Consider the following 14,348-nt stretch of genomic DNA (forward strand, 5'->3'; position numbering starts at 1 on the left):
TGGCGTTGTGGCTAAAGTGGCAGAGTGCTAGCCTTGAGCAAAAAGAAGCCAGGTCCAGTGCTCAGGCCCTAAGTCCAAGGCCCAGGACTGGCCAAAAATAAATATAAAATAAAATATGTATTCAAAAATAAAGAAAGAGTGTGGGGGAAGCTTGACATTGATCAAGATGTATTCAATTCATAAATAGACTGTTACACACACACACACCAATATTTTTCTCTGGGGAACCATCCCTGTTAAAACGATTATTTAAAAGAGGGTTACTGCCTGGCCTTGGTGGCTCACACCAGTAGTCCTAGCTACGTAGGAGGCTGAGACCTGAGGTTCATAGTTAGAAGCCAGCCCAGGAAGGAAAGTCTATGAGACTCTTATCTCCAATTAACCACCAAAAGTCCTGAGGTGGAGCTGTGGCTCAAGTGGTACAGCACTAGTTTTGAGGAAAAAAAAGCTCAGGGACAGCGCCCAAGGACTAAGTTCAAGTCCCAGTACTGGCACAAAAAAAGGGGGTGTGTGGGAGAACAAGATGGAAGGAACAAAGAGAGATAAAAATGGAGAAAGAAGGAAGGAAGGAAAAAGAGACAGGATTATTTCTCTTTGCTGAACTATGACAATGGGGACCCTAAGGAATGCCTTCCTAGGAATGGTCATTTCATTTCTAACTCAGCAGCTATTTAGGCTGATTGAGTCCTGGTTAATGCAATGTAATTGCCAGAGCAGTGACTTTTCCACCAACACATGCAAGAATCCCTCTGTGTTTTATTTTTCTGGAGGCCCATGTAAGTTTAACTTGGAGTGCTGTAATGTGTACTGGCAATATTGTGTTCTTCATGCTACCCTGGTAACTCTGGGTTTGTTCTCGCAGCTCATGGATGCACATACTCTCCAGCCTGTTTTCTCACAAATGGCAGCTGATATTTCAGACATAGGCAAATCAACCAACAAAAGTAGTGATGGCAATGGTGTGAGCACTGATGCTCTACTCTGAACACTTACAATTTCAGACTTTTTCCCTGCCACTGCTACTAAGTCTTGTGGAGATGGAGGCCTGGGCAAGTGCACCCACCACCATTGTAAGGAAGGCATTGCTAACAAAATGATAGAAATTAACACTGCATTCAACAAGATCTGAAGCCTGTCTCCATCCACAATGGCCTAGCATGTGAAATCTGCAATGCTATCAATCCTAAGGCAAGCACTAACCATTCTTGTGTGCTTGCATCCAACTGTAATACACCTATACATGAGAAGTTGTTGGAGGCTGTTTGTGCTGAGCACCAACCCCACCTTATTGGGTTGATGACAACAAGAAACTAGGAAACAGGTAGGTCTCTGCAACCCTTTAAAGTAGTTAGCAGCAGCTGGGTAGCACGTAAGGATTATGGCGCACAATTTCACATCACGGCAGATGTTACTGGCTCTTCAACATAAAATAAGTAGTTTGATAGGGCTTCACAGAGGGAAGGCTGGTCCTAGGACCAGGATATGATTATTCCACAGTAACTGTGAGAGGGGTAAGAATCAGGTAACATTTAAAAGACGGTTTCAGATTGATAGTGCAATGGCTGATTCTGATAGGATATTCTTTATACTATATTTTATGCTGGGACAGAACCAAGTTCTAGCACATGCTAGGCAAGCACTCTACCAGGAGCTACAGATCCAGCACAGGACACTATGATTCCATCAGAGCCAGCTACATCCTCATTGTTGGCAGCCCATTTGTCTTTGTAAACCAGGAGGTGACTCCTTTGGGTTCTTGGATTTGGGTGTGTTTCATGTCAGCTGTGCTGTGTGACAGAGTTCTGACAGTCATTTCAGCCAACCTCTCATGCACAGGGGAGACCCTCACTCACTGGGAGACCCTCTCCGAGTTTGCCAGCTACTTACTTGAAGGTCCTTGTAACTCTCTGGGGTTGCTGTGAATTCTCATTTGTTTTCAGTCTCCACAGCATTCTACTAGGGAATTGAGTCAGGGACAGAGCACAAAGAACTGGCATTAATATTAAATAACAGGACAGCTGGATTAGAAGGTCCTCTTGACATTTGGGCCAAAGAGAAAAGTTATGCATGAAAAGGCTGACAGAGTTGGCTAATTAAATATAAAATCTAGTCATATGAAAGCCACAGGGATATTTCAAAAACAAAAGGCACAAAGTGCTAGCCTTGAGCAAAAAGAGCCCAGGAACATTGCCTGGGACGTGAGTTCAAGACCTACAATTGTTAAAAAAAAAAAAAAGCCTACTGCCAGTGGTTTTTCAGGATGCTGAGATCTGAGGATCACAGTTCAAAGCCATCCTGAGCAAGAAAGTCTGAGAGATACTTGTCTGCAATTAACCACCAGAGAACCAGAAGTGGAACTGTGGCTCAAAGTGGAAGAATGTTAGCTTTGAACAAAAAGAGCCCAGGGACAGCGCCCAAACCCTGGTTCAAACCCTATGACCCAAAAAATAAAAATTAAAAAACCAAAACAGTGAATCATCTGAGTTGCCAATGCATTTGTCCAAAAATATTCTTTACTAAAAAGAAGACCTAGCCTTTATGAAAACTATTGCTGTGCTTCCCTGTCACATGTGTAACCTGAATTTTGCTTTGAATTACTGATTCATTTTCTACCAGAAGACAGAGGTGAAAAACTGATGATCTTTTATAACTAAACACATAGGCCTTAGCAAATGCATGTCTTTTGTTTACAAATGTGCATTGAATACACATTCCAGATATATTTGGAAATACCAGCAACAACAATTACTCCACAGTGACAAGAGTCAATAACCAAGAAAGAAACTTTTATATCACTTATGAAGAGCACCATCCATTCCTCTCCCCACTCCCCTTAACTTCCTTGTCCCTGGGACAAAATATGTTTCAGCTTCCTGGTATTCATTTTGTTAATTTGTTAGTTAATTCTTCAAGAATTACACCATTAGAATATACCACTGTCTATAAGATGTTTTTTAGTTTGTATGAGTACATATGAATAAAGTCCCTGTATATGTTTTTGTATGTATTTACAATTTAAATGCAACTTCCACATATAAAGGAAAACATGTGCCCTTGCAGAGACTCAGTTTCACTAGTGCAGCTGGAGTTGGTGGGAAGGTGAAGGAAACATCCATATGCCCATTTACACTCCTGAATGTCTGGTTACCTGCCCACAAACCCCATATGCAGACTAGTTCCAAGTGTTATCCCCAGGCAGAAGCCACGGAAGTATGCTGAAAGATTATTCCCTAGAGAAACATGGAACTGTGCATTTCGGCCTACTTCCTCTGAACTGTTTTAGATAGTTAGAAAACCCTTGTACTCCCATGCCAGCTTCAAACATGGCTGTATTTCTCTAAGATCTCAGGGAACTCCCACATGCCCAAATCCTCCTTCCAGAGCTAGGAAACCAATCAATTAGGTTCTGAACAGAAAAATGGGGAGGAGCTGTATGTGTGGGCCAACCCCTTCACTTCTTCCCGAGAATCTGGAGTACAGACTTTCCCTCCTGATTGTAAAGCACTAAGCCCAAGATAGGATTTATGGCTAGAGTGTGCCTCAGGTTATTCCTCACATTTAAAGTGGAAGTTCCTTGCTTCCAGGCATGTATAGGTCTCTCTCAACTACTTTCTGTATTTCTCTCAGAGGGAACTGATACCTTTGTGGGTGTTAGTAGGGTGCAGCCATGCAAGAGAAAAAGCTAGGACCTTCTGATTCCTCTAATGTTCTGAGGCCACTCAAGAACCTTTTAAATGGCTTACCTTGGAGCTGATTCTCAGGAATGATCTCCATCAAAGACCTGAGGTCAACAGGAGGTGGTCTTGATGTCAATGGCCACTTTCTGCCCAGGTTAGAACCCACTCCAAGTACCAAAAGCAGGTCTGTTATCCATCAGTAATGCGAAAGCAATATGCATTCATTTTCTACAATATTATATCGTTAAAGACAGAGGGATAACATCATGGCTACATTAATAACAGAGTTCACATACATAAATTCTTTGAAAGACAAATCAGAGTGCAAATGTCTTATTTCTTGAATTACACAATGTCACTTAAGGAACAAATTATAGTTGTGCAGAGTGACTATTACCTATAACCCCAGCTACCCAGCAGGCAGATATTGGGAGTATTGTGGTTCAAGGCTAGTTTGTATACAAAGTTAGCAAGACCTCATCTCACACAAAAAAAGCTGGACATGTGGCATGTATATGTCCTGCACATAGGCAGGATATGGTTAAGCCTGGCCTGGACATTCTTTAAAACTGATTTTATACCTGAAAAATAAAGAATATTTTAGGGAGTGCGATTGAAGTGGTAGAGTGCCTTGCCTGCCTAGCCAGTTGGATGCCCTGAGTTCAAACCCCAGCATTGCCAACAAAACAGATTATAAAACCCCAAAGCAAACTATGTCAAAGCTGTATAGAAACCAAAAACATGAGAGCATGTTCTTAATTCTGAGCCTGTCTTCTACCAAGAGCTAAAAGTTTCTGATAATTTCTGATTTCAATAAATACTTTATGGGGCTGTGAATGTGGCTTAGCAGTAGAGTGCTTGCCTAGCATGCATGAAGCCCTGGGTTCGATTCCTCAGCACCACATAAACAGAGAAAGCTAGAAGTGGTGCTATGTCTCAAGTTGTAGAGTGCTAGCCGTAAGCAAAAAGAAGCCAGGGACAGTGCTCAGGCCCTGAGCTCAAGCCCCAGGACTGGCAATAAACAAACAAATAAATACTTTATACATTGGAAATGGAAGTTCATAAAGAACAGTATGAGATAGCAAAATACATTCCAGTAGTAGCTCAACTAATGTGGAATTATGGACAAATCTTGTAAATTCTAAGCCCATTCTACCTCTGATTTGAAGTTGTATTTTCTAACAAGACAATATAAAATCATTTTCAGTGCTGGCTATTACAGTCAATGGTCTTTACATAAAATGTAGAGATATTCTTCTTTTCAAAATTTGTCATAATATATCTATTTGAATCACTTTTGAACATTTGAATGGTATCTTTCTTAGGTTCTGTCAAATTCTGAATTCTCTGGTTCTTACAGAATAGTTTTTCCTTCACCAAATGAAACCTGGAGTAGCTGATAAAATATGGAAGGACAGGCTAGTTTCTACTTTTTGTGGCTGCTGAAGTAATAGTGAACACACAGGTAAGTGATGCTCAGCTGAGTGTGACTAAAATACCTAGGTTATACATACTTCCTGCCCAGGTCAGCCTTCAGAGCAACTATAACACAACAGTCTAAGCACTACACCACAGAATCAACCCCAGCCATAACATGTTACATCCTATAAGTTCCTGCATTAGATATCCGTTTACAGAATCAGAAGCAAAAATACCATGAGGTCTGTTTGGGTTTTTTGTCAGCCATGGGGCTTGAACTCAGGGCCTAGGTGCTGTCCCTGAGCTCTTTTGCTCAAGGTTAGCATTCTTCCACTTTAAGCCAGAGTGCCACTTCTAGTTTTTCAGTGGTTAAATGGAGATATCTTTTGGACTTTCCTGCCCAGGCTAGCTTCAAACCACAATCCTCAGATCTCAGCCTCTTGAGTAGCTAGGATTATAGGCGTGAGCCACTGGCATCTAGCTCATAAGATCTTTTTAGATGAATAGTAGTCACTTAAAGTATGTTTTGTTTTTGTTTTTCCTTTTTACCATTCCTGGGGCTCGAACTGTGGGCCTGGGTGCTATCCCCTTTTGCTCAAGGCTAGCACTCTACCACTGGAGCCACAGTGTCACTTCTGGTATTTTCTGTGATTAATTAGAGACAAGAGGTTCACCAACTTTCCTGCCTGTTCTGGCTTCAAAACATGATCCTCAGATCTGAGCCTCCTGAGTAGCTTAGTATTACAGGTTTGAGCCACCAGTACCCAGCTAAAGTATGCGTTATACATGTATTTTCCAAATGGATGATTAATAGTTATAAGAGTTTCCAGATTTAAAGCCAGGTGCTGGTGGCTCACACCTGTAATCCTAGCAAATCAGAAGGCTGCAATCCGGGGGTCACAGTTCAAAGCCATCTGAGGAGGGAAAGACCGTGAGACTCTTATCTCCAATTAACCACCAGAAAACCAGAAGTGGCACTGTGACTAAAGTGGTAGACTGCTAGCCTTGAGATGAAGAGCTCAGGGACAGTGCCCAGGCCCAGAGGTCAAGCCCCACCACCAACCAACAAACAAACAGCAAAAAAAGAATTTTCAAATTTAACTAATCTTTGCATATTTAAGAAGACCATGACAATAAAAATAGTTTTTTTTTAAAAGAACATAATGTTGTATTAGTCTGCTCAGTGATTTCCCATTGCTGAGCGATTTCCATAAAAACTTATCTTCAGCCTATTTCTATAGGCCTGTAAAACATGATTAAACATTAAAATTGGAAAATCACATAAATATGTATTAAAACACACAGCAAATTTTGTTATCTAACAAATAGTATTATCTGCAGAATGAATATAAGAAAAAAAAGTCAACATAGGTACTTATTAGTAAAGAGAGGTATCAATGATTAATAAAAGGCATTACCTGACTTAGGTAACTGTACTCCTCTGTGTATCACCATTACAATAACAATAAAAATAAGAAAAGTAATCCAACTACTAAACTAAACACATTTCTCTTCCTAAAGAGGAAATAAAAACAGGTGTCCATTAGCTGACACACCACTGACAAACATGGAAAAATCTCAACAAGAAATAGGAATAAATGCTGATCATATTGCATAATTGAAGGACAGTCCATTTACAAAAAACAAGGAATGGTGGTGCCCATGTGTAACCCATGCTCAAATTGTGGTCAGGGACCAGCCTGGTCCACTCAGCTCTTCACATGCAGGCAGCGAGCGGATCTGTAGTACTAGAACAGCCCAGTCTGGTGGGCAGTGCGATTGCGACTTAAGAACAGCATGAACCCTCCAAACCTTGAAGGCATCCTTACCTTGAGAACTAGAGGGCGCCACAGTGCGTCAGGACCAGATCCTCCTGTCTGAATTGTGTACCAGGCCTAGTGCAGCAAGATACTGCCTGGAAACAGCCCTTGATGGCAGAACCTGGGGCTTCTCTGCCCTGGAAGAGAAGGATCCTCAGGGTGCCTGGACGACGGTCCTGAGTTGGATGATAGCTCAGCAGAGACCTCTAGTCTCCCTATCCTCATTCTCTCCATCCCCCATCTCTTTCATTCTGTCTGTGTCCTTAAATCAGGACACTGGTGATACTTCACGGTGGCTCAATCTAGTATGGATCCCACATGGGATGACTCTGTAGATATCTGAACAGCAAGATAGCATGTGTGGCTTGTTTTGTGGCCTGCATGTAGCATATGATGCCTCTGGCCCATTTGTAGGTCTTTATCACAGCTTGGGTCTGCATGTGGGGTGTGAGGTCTTCAAACCACGGAAGACTAATGTCTAGGGTGAGAGTTCTGGGCTGCTTAGGTGCATTTTTCCTGGTGTGAAGTACCTGGTTTGATTGAGGGACTGTGTATAGAATACACACTACCTGCACAGTTTCCATTGTATGCAGTTTAAGGATTACTGTTTGAGCCAGGCGCTGGTGCCTCACACCAGTAATCCTAGCTACTCAGAAGGCAGAGATCTGAGGATCAGAGTTCAAAGCCAGCCTGGGCAGGAAAGTCATGAGATTCTTATCTCTAATCAATCATCAGAAAACCAGAAGTGTCGCTGTGGTTCAAAGTGCTAGACCTCAAGCCTTGAGCAAGCCCCACAAATGACAAAAAGAAAAAGAATTACTGTTTGAACTTTCAGGATGCCAATTTAGACATCAATCACTCCAAAAGCCTTCTCTTACCTTGTCTCCTCTGGATGGAATAGGGTGCCTGTCCTCCATGCAAGTTCAGAATCTCTACATACAGCGCCAGGTTATTACCTCACAACAACCATCACACTGCAATTTCATTGTCTCTTCTACATTTTTTTCCTCCACTGAACTGTGTGCTCCTCAAAGGTCTCTGAATGCCCAGTTTCTGTGTGCTCCTCAAAGGTCTCTGAATGCCCAGTTTCTAACACCGTACCTGCACTTAATAATTTACTTAATGGAGTTCGATTGGGGGCGGGAGCGGAGAGCAGACCGCAGAGAGCCCTGAGCAGCGCCCCGGGCCTAGTTTACCATCACACCCCGGGAGGAGCCGCAACTGCGGCAGCTGGCCGCAGTCACCATCACCATCACCGCAACTATGAGCAGTGAGACCGAGACCCAGCAGCAGCCCGCCGCCCCCGCCCTCAGCGCTGCTGACACTGAGACCCGCACCAACGGCAACGGCACCGGGAGCGGCAGCCTGGGCATCGGCGGCGCCTGCCGGCGGGGACAAAAAGATCATCGCAACGAAGGTTTTAGGAACAGTAAAATGTTTCAATGTAAGGAACGGATACGGTTTCATCAACGGGAATGACACCAAGGAAGATGTATTTTTGTACAGCAGACTGCCATAAAGAAGAATAAGCCCAGGAAGTACCTTCGCAGTGTAGGAGATGGAGAGACTGTGGAGTTGGATGTTGTTGAAGGAGAAAAGGGTGCAGAGGCAGCAAATGTTACAAGTCCTGGTGGCGTTCCAGTTTGAGGCAGTAAATATGCAGCAGACTGTAACCATTATCCACGTAATAGGGATCCTCCACACAATTACCAGCAGAATTACCAGAACAGTGAGAGGGGGAAAAGAATGAGGGACCAGAGAGTGCTCCCGAAAGGCCAAGCCCAACGACGCCGGCCCTATCGCAGACGATACATGCGGAGACCCTATGGGCGCCCACTACAGTATTCCAACCCTCCAGTGCAGGGAGAAGTGATGGAGGGGGCTGACAACCAGGTGCCGGAGAACAAGCTCCACCAGTGAGGTGGACTATCTATCAGGGCTATAGACCACGATTCCGCAGAGGCCTTCCTCACCAAAAACAGCCTGACTCTAGATAAGGAAAATCAAGGAGATGAGACCCAAGGTCAGCAGCCACCTCAACCTCGGTACCACAACTTCAATTACCGACGCAGATGCTCGGGAACCCTAAACCTCAAGATGGCAAAGAGACAACAGCAGCCAAGAATTCCTCTGCTCCCGAGGCTGAGCAGGGTGGGGCTGAGTAAATGCCAGTTTACCATCTTAACCATCATCTGGTTTAGTCATCCAACAAGAAGACAAGAATATGAAATTCCAGCAATAAGAAATAAACAAAAGATTGGAGCTGAAGACCTTAAGTGCTTGCCTTTTGCCCACTGACCAGATAACTAGAACTATCTGCATTATCTATGCAGCATGGGGGTTTATTATTTTTATCTAAAGCAGTCTCTTTTTGGTAATGGCAAACGTGTTGTGTTTTTTTTTAAAGCATGGTTTTTCTCAATACACCTTTAAAGATTTTTAAATTGTTTCATATCTGGTCAAGTTGAAATTTTTAAGAACTTCATTTTTAATTTGTAATAAAAGTTTACAACTTGATTTTTTCAAAAAAGTCAACAAACTGCAAGCACATGTTAATAAAGGTCTTAAATAAAAAAGTAATAATTTACTTAATGAACTTCCTAACAAGTTTCCCTAGGAGGCAGAAAGGTGGACATTTCTGACAAATTATGTCTTCTGAATTGACAAGTCTCCAAGGATTTTTCTTCTTAAGGCATTCTTTGAAACCATGGGTTCACCAGAGATGGTGTGATGAAGTGCAAAGCATCTTAGTCTGCTCAAAAGGGACTTGGATTCTCTACCACAAATTCCCTAAGGACTATGAGCTAGTCCCTTCTACCTAGGATTAAGGTTTTCCTAATGTAAAGTAGCATATGGACAGGTAGTTTCCAGTGGTTCTGCCAGCTTTAGATTTCTGAGATTTTGTGTGGGGGGGGGGTGTAATTCGTATGGGTTGGTTTTAAAGTCAGAACCTGGGTGCTGTTCCTGTGCTTTATGGCTCAAGGCTAGCACTCTACCAATGTGAGACACAGCCCTTCTTTTAGTTTTTTTAGTGGTACTTTCCTGCCTGGGCTGGCTTTGAATGAAGATCCTCAGATCTCAGCTTCCTGGGTAACTAGGATTACAGGTGTGAGCCACTGGTGCCTGGCTTATTTTCAAGGTTCTTGAAGAAAAACCTAGGCCATTGGTGACTGCCTCAAGTGCTGAGAAAAAGATTTGCTTGGTCACATCTCTGTAAAAATGAAAAGTATCTGAAGAATGTTCCACAAATGGTTAAATGCCTTTGAGTAAAAAGAAAAAAGGAAAAGAATTAGGGTTTGAGGTCAACTGAGGTTTGATGTACAGGATAGACCTCTGGGCCTCTTGGGTCTCAGTATTCTATCCTGTGAGATCATAGAAGTTATCCAAAACATAGCGATTATGTTTAACCTTCCTGATATCTGGACACTGACCTGGTTACACGTTTTGTGTTCTAGTTACTGAGGCTGCTGGCATTGTGAGGGGTTGACTGTGACTGGATTGCAAATCTGGGCCGCGGGGGACCTGTGGTCACTCAGATGTTGCTTGCATGAGAACTCCCTGTTCCTTGTCCCTGTGCAGTCAGCCATTTCATATCTCTGTCCTAGGGTTATAGACTCTGTAATTTTGTGGCTTCTGGGAACTCAGAGTGAAGTCTTGGTCTATGAGCCATCTGATTATACTGTAGGTTAAGAGATCACTAAAATGGACACAGGCCTATTTTAGAATTTCACCCCCCTGGGCTGATACTGTGTCTCTTTCTACTCACTGGGCTTTCTGGGGGTGATTCAGTTCTGCGAATCGTTCAGCAGCATGTGTCTCTGGTTTGAGACCCTCATAGCTGGGCTCCCTTGGGTTGCTATCTGGGTTCTATATGTTGCTGAGCTATCTAGAGTTTCTGACCTCCAGTGGGAGGCCCCTGAGGGTATTTTAAAGTGTGATGTTGTTGAGTGGATGGAGGATCTGCATCTAGAGAGAGGTCTGCTCTGTCTCTGTTCTGTGTTTCAGGGCTCCAAAGACTTGACCTATTTGGTGTTTCACCTCCAGAATGCGATATTAGCACATCACCAAGGTCAAACACAAGGAGTTTATGACACATCCCAATGGTCTAGCTTGATGACTGTATATAACATGCTGACAAGCTGTCATACAGCTGTTACAAGTTTGTACAGTACTGAGGCTTGAACTCAGGACTCAGGCACTGTGTATTAGCTTTTTTGCTCAAGGTTCTCTATGACTTCAGCCTCACCACCAGCTTTTTGGTGGTCAAATGGGAGTAAGAGTCTTATAGACTTTCTTGCCAAAGCTGGTTTTGAACTCAGTTCTCTGCCTCCTGAGTAGCAAAGATTACAGGCATGAGCCACCTGGGCCCAGCTGAGGTAACTTTCTGAGAAGTTGTCCACACCTGCCCAGCTTCTCTGCCTCTACCCTTGACCTTGCCTCACCTCAGAGCCTCCTCTGGAGTCAGGATATGGCCACTGCTTAGAAAGTCACAGATTCTCTTTCATCCCTAGTTGTTGAGGTTTTATTGTCTAAAGGCACTGGGACCCATTGCTCAGGAATAGATGGGATGTGCTCATCATCTTCTGGGGACATGGTGATCTCCTTCCTCTTAGGCCTCAATGACAGCCAGAAAGGAATCTAATCTGCACTGTGGCTCTCCACACCTACATCTCATAGCTTGTCTCCCAGGGACCTGTTGGGACCACATGAGGGTTTCGCTCTTGGGAGCATCTTTCCAAAGCTCAACCTGGCCTTTATCTGAGGAGGTTTCACGGTATTCCATCCAATCTCTTCACAAACATCTTTGGACAGGAGAGGAGGGTAGAACTGGGGTTTAAACTCAAGGCTTCATTTTGGCTAAGCAGGTATACTACTGCCACAGCCACACCTCAAGCCCTTTTTGGTCTTGTTATTTTATTTATTATTCATCTTTGAATGAACATACACTGATAATATGAGGAGGGTTCATTATGATATTTTCACACATAAACTAAGTAATTAACATTTCCACTGTATTCCCATCTCTCTTTTCCCACATCCCATCTTTTCAAGCAGCATTTGGTGGGTTTCATGCTCTGGTTACTTTTGAGATATGGTTTTCCTTTTTTGCCCAAGCAGGCTAGGAGTATGATACCCCTATTTAAACTTCATATTATAACTGTAATTACAGGTACACATCGCCATGCCCACCTTTCCTTCCTTCATTCTTTCCTTCTTTCCTCTCATTCTTTTCTTTTCTTTTTTTTCCTGTCCTGGGACTTGAACTCAGTGCCTAGGTGCTTAAATCCACTCAACAGTCCTCCTATTGAATAGAGGTTGGAGGGACCTACTGTGTGCACTGCACACAGGGCACAGGGCAAAGGTTGGTAACTGACCAGTGCAGGTCCACCAGGAAGTGGGATCTGGGCCTAATGGAACAATTGAGACTGATCAACATGAACTAGAGAAATTTATAGCCTCACTTATGAGGAGCTTGAGAATTGGGGAGTGAAAGATATGATCCTTCTCTTGTACTCCAACTGAAGGCAATCTGATGACAAAGATGCCCTTTTCCTTACACCTTCTCCAGAACCCTTCCTACTACAGAAATAGCAACTACTCAGGACAGACCAAGTGCCTAGAGTAAGGGACTTTTAATCACCAAAGAAATAAAATCTAAGCACCAGCTAGCTAGACAGCACCTGTCTAGATACAAGACTGGGTATACAGGAATGATCTGCAGCCAGTGGTCTTGCAGACAGGGTTTCGTCTTGGGGGTGGTATGAGGAGAAAGTCTTTGAAATTAAAAGCCCCAGTCCCCCAGGAGCATGATGAAGGACACCTCAAACTCCTAGCCTGAAGGGAGCAGGGGAGGACTGGCTCAGGACTAATGCGATAGGTGAGGAGAGGTTTATGAGGAAGGCACTTTGATTTTACAGATCATAGTGAAGCCAGCTGAAGAACAGAGATGTAGATAGGTAGTGTCAGTCTTGTGACCCCCCCTCAATATTCAGGGTCTTCCCAACTCTGCAGCTATGCTGAAGGCACTACAAACACATTCTCTGGATCTGTTTGCCTCTAGGTTTCTGTTGTTGTTGTTTTGCCATTTCTGGGGCTTGAACTCTGGGCCTGGACATTGGCCCTGAGCTTTTATGCTCAAGGCTAGCGCTCTGCCACTTGGGCCACAGCTCCACCTAGAACTTTTTTTTTGTAGTTTAGTGGAGATAAGAGTCTCAGAGCCAGGCACTGGTGGCTCACACCTGTAATCCTAGCTACTCAGGAGGCTGAGATCTGAAGAACACAGTTCAAAGACAGCCTGGGCAGGAAAGTCTGAGAGTCTTATCTCCAATTAACCACCAGAAAACCAGAAGTGGCACTTTGGTTCAAATGATAGAGCACTCGCCTAGCAAAAAGCTCAGGGACAGCTCCCAGGCCCTGAATTAAAGCCCCATTATTGACCAAAAAAAGTCTCAGGACCTTCCTGATGGGCCTGGCTCCAAACCTCGATCCTCAGAGCTCAGCCTCCTGGGTAGCTAGGATTACAGGCCTAGCCACTGGGACCCAGCTTTCCTCTAAGTTCTTATCTGACAAAGATATTGATAAAAAGTAATTGAGGCATGGTGTGGGAATGGAGGAAATACCTCTGATATGCCAGTGCCTCCCCTACAAGATAAAAGTTCTGGTCAGCTGTTAGTTCTGAGGCCAGCCTTTCCCAAAAAGGGACTTTAGGAAAGCTTTGTCAGCACTGGTAGTGATCATGGGGGAAGGGATAGCAGGAAGAACAGAGTGTACTGTAACTTTTCATAGTGGCTTTGCCCTAACAGGCACCTGTGTTCTATAGATTGACAAGTGTGACAATGATGATGAAAGAACATCCCATTGGGCACAATGGCTGTACCTCAGCAAGGTAACAACAGAAAAGGGTGTCATTTTGACTGTAAAGAGGCCTAGCTTTGGAGTCAAACAGAACTATGGTGTGATTCCCAGGCCCACTCTTTTTTCTGTATCAGTAACTTTTTTCAATTTGCCACCTTGTCTGTAGATGAGGGTTTGGATACTCACTTCTCCCGGCCTTTGGAAATATAAACTGTACATGTAAACAACACAGCGAGTATTCAGTAGCCAGCCTCCGGGAAGAGCCATTCACACCAGGCCACATAGGAGAGGAGGGTCACATCAGTGTGGACTGCAAGGTGCCAGGCCCATGGGAATATAGCCTATTGTATAGGCAGAGTAAGGGCACCGTGCTGAGAGGGAAATAGAATAGGCCATCGTGAATGAGACTCATCCTCACAGTTTCTCTGTATCAGGCAGAAACAGCTGTTGGTTTGTCCTCTCCCCCTAAACAGTGTAAAAATGGCTGTAGTTACATCCCAGGGTCTATAGCCAATCCTGAGGACAACTCAGAGGCTGCATAAAAGCACTGCAGAATCCTGGATGAATGCATCCCCCT

At 43.8% G+C, this 14,348-nt stretch overlaps 1 pseudogene across 1 annotated transcript; it reads left to right on the top strand.

Annotated features, from left to right (window-relative positions):
- Nucleotides 1-8,179: 8,179 nt before the first annotated feature.
- Nucleotides 8,180-9,081, top strand: LOC125342941 (annotated as a pseudogene). Its single transcript, XR_007209280.1, has one exon. The product of XR_007209280.1 is annotated as a Y-box-binding protein 1-like (transcript).
- Nucleotides 9,082-14,348: the final 5,267 nt, after the last annotated feature.

The sequence above is a fragment of the Perognathus longimembris genome, chromosome 28, assembly GCF_023159225.1.
Source record: "Perognathus longimembris pacificus isolate PPM17 chromosome 28, ASM2315922v1, whole genome shotgun sequence".
NCBI classification, from domain to species: domain Eukaryota; kingdom Metazoa; phylum Chordata; class Mammalia; order Rodentia; family Heteromyidae; genus Perognathus; species Perognathus longimembris.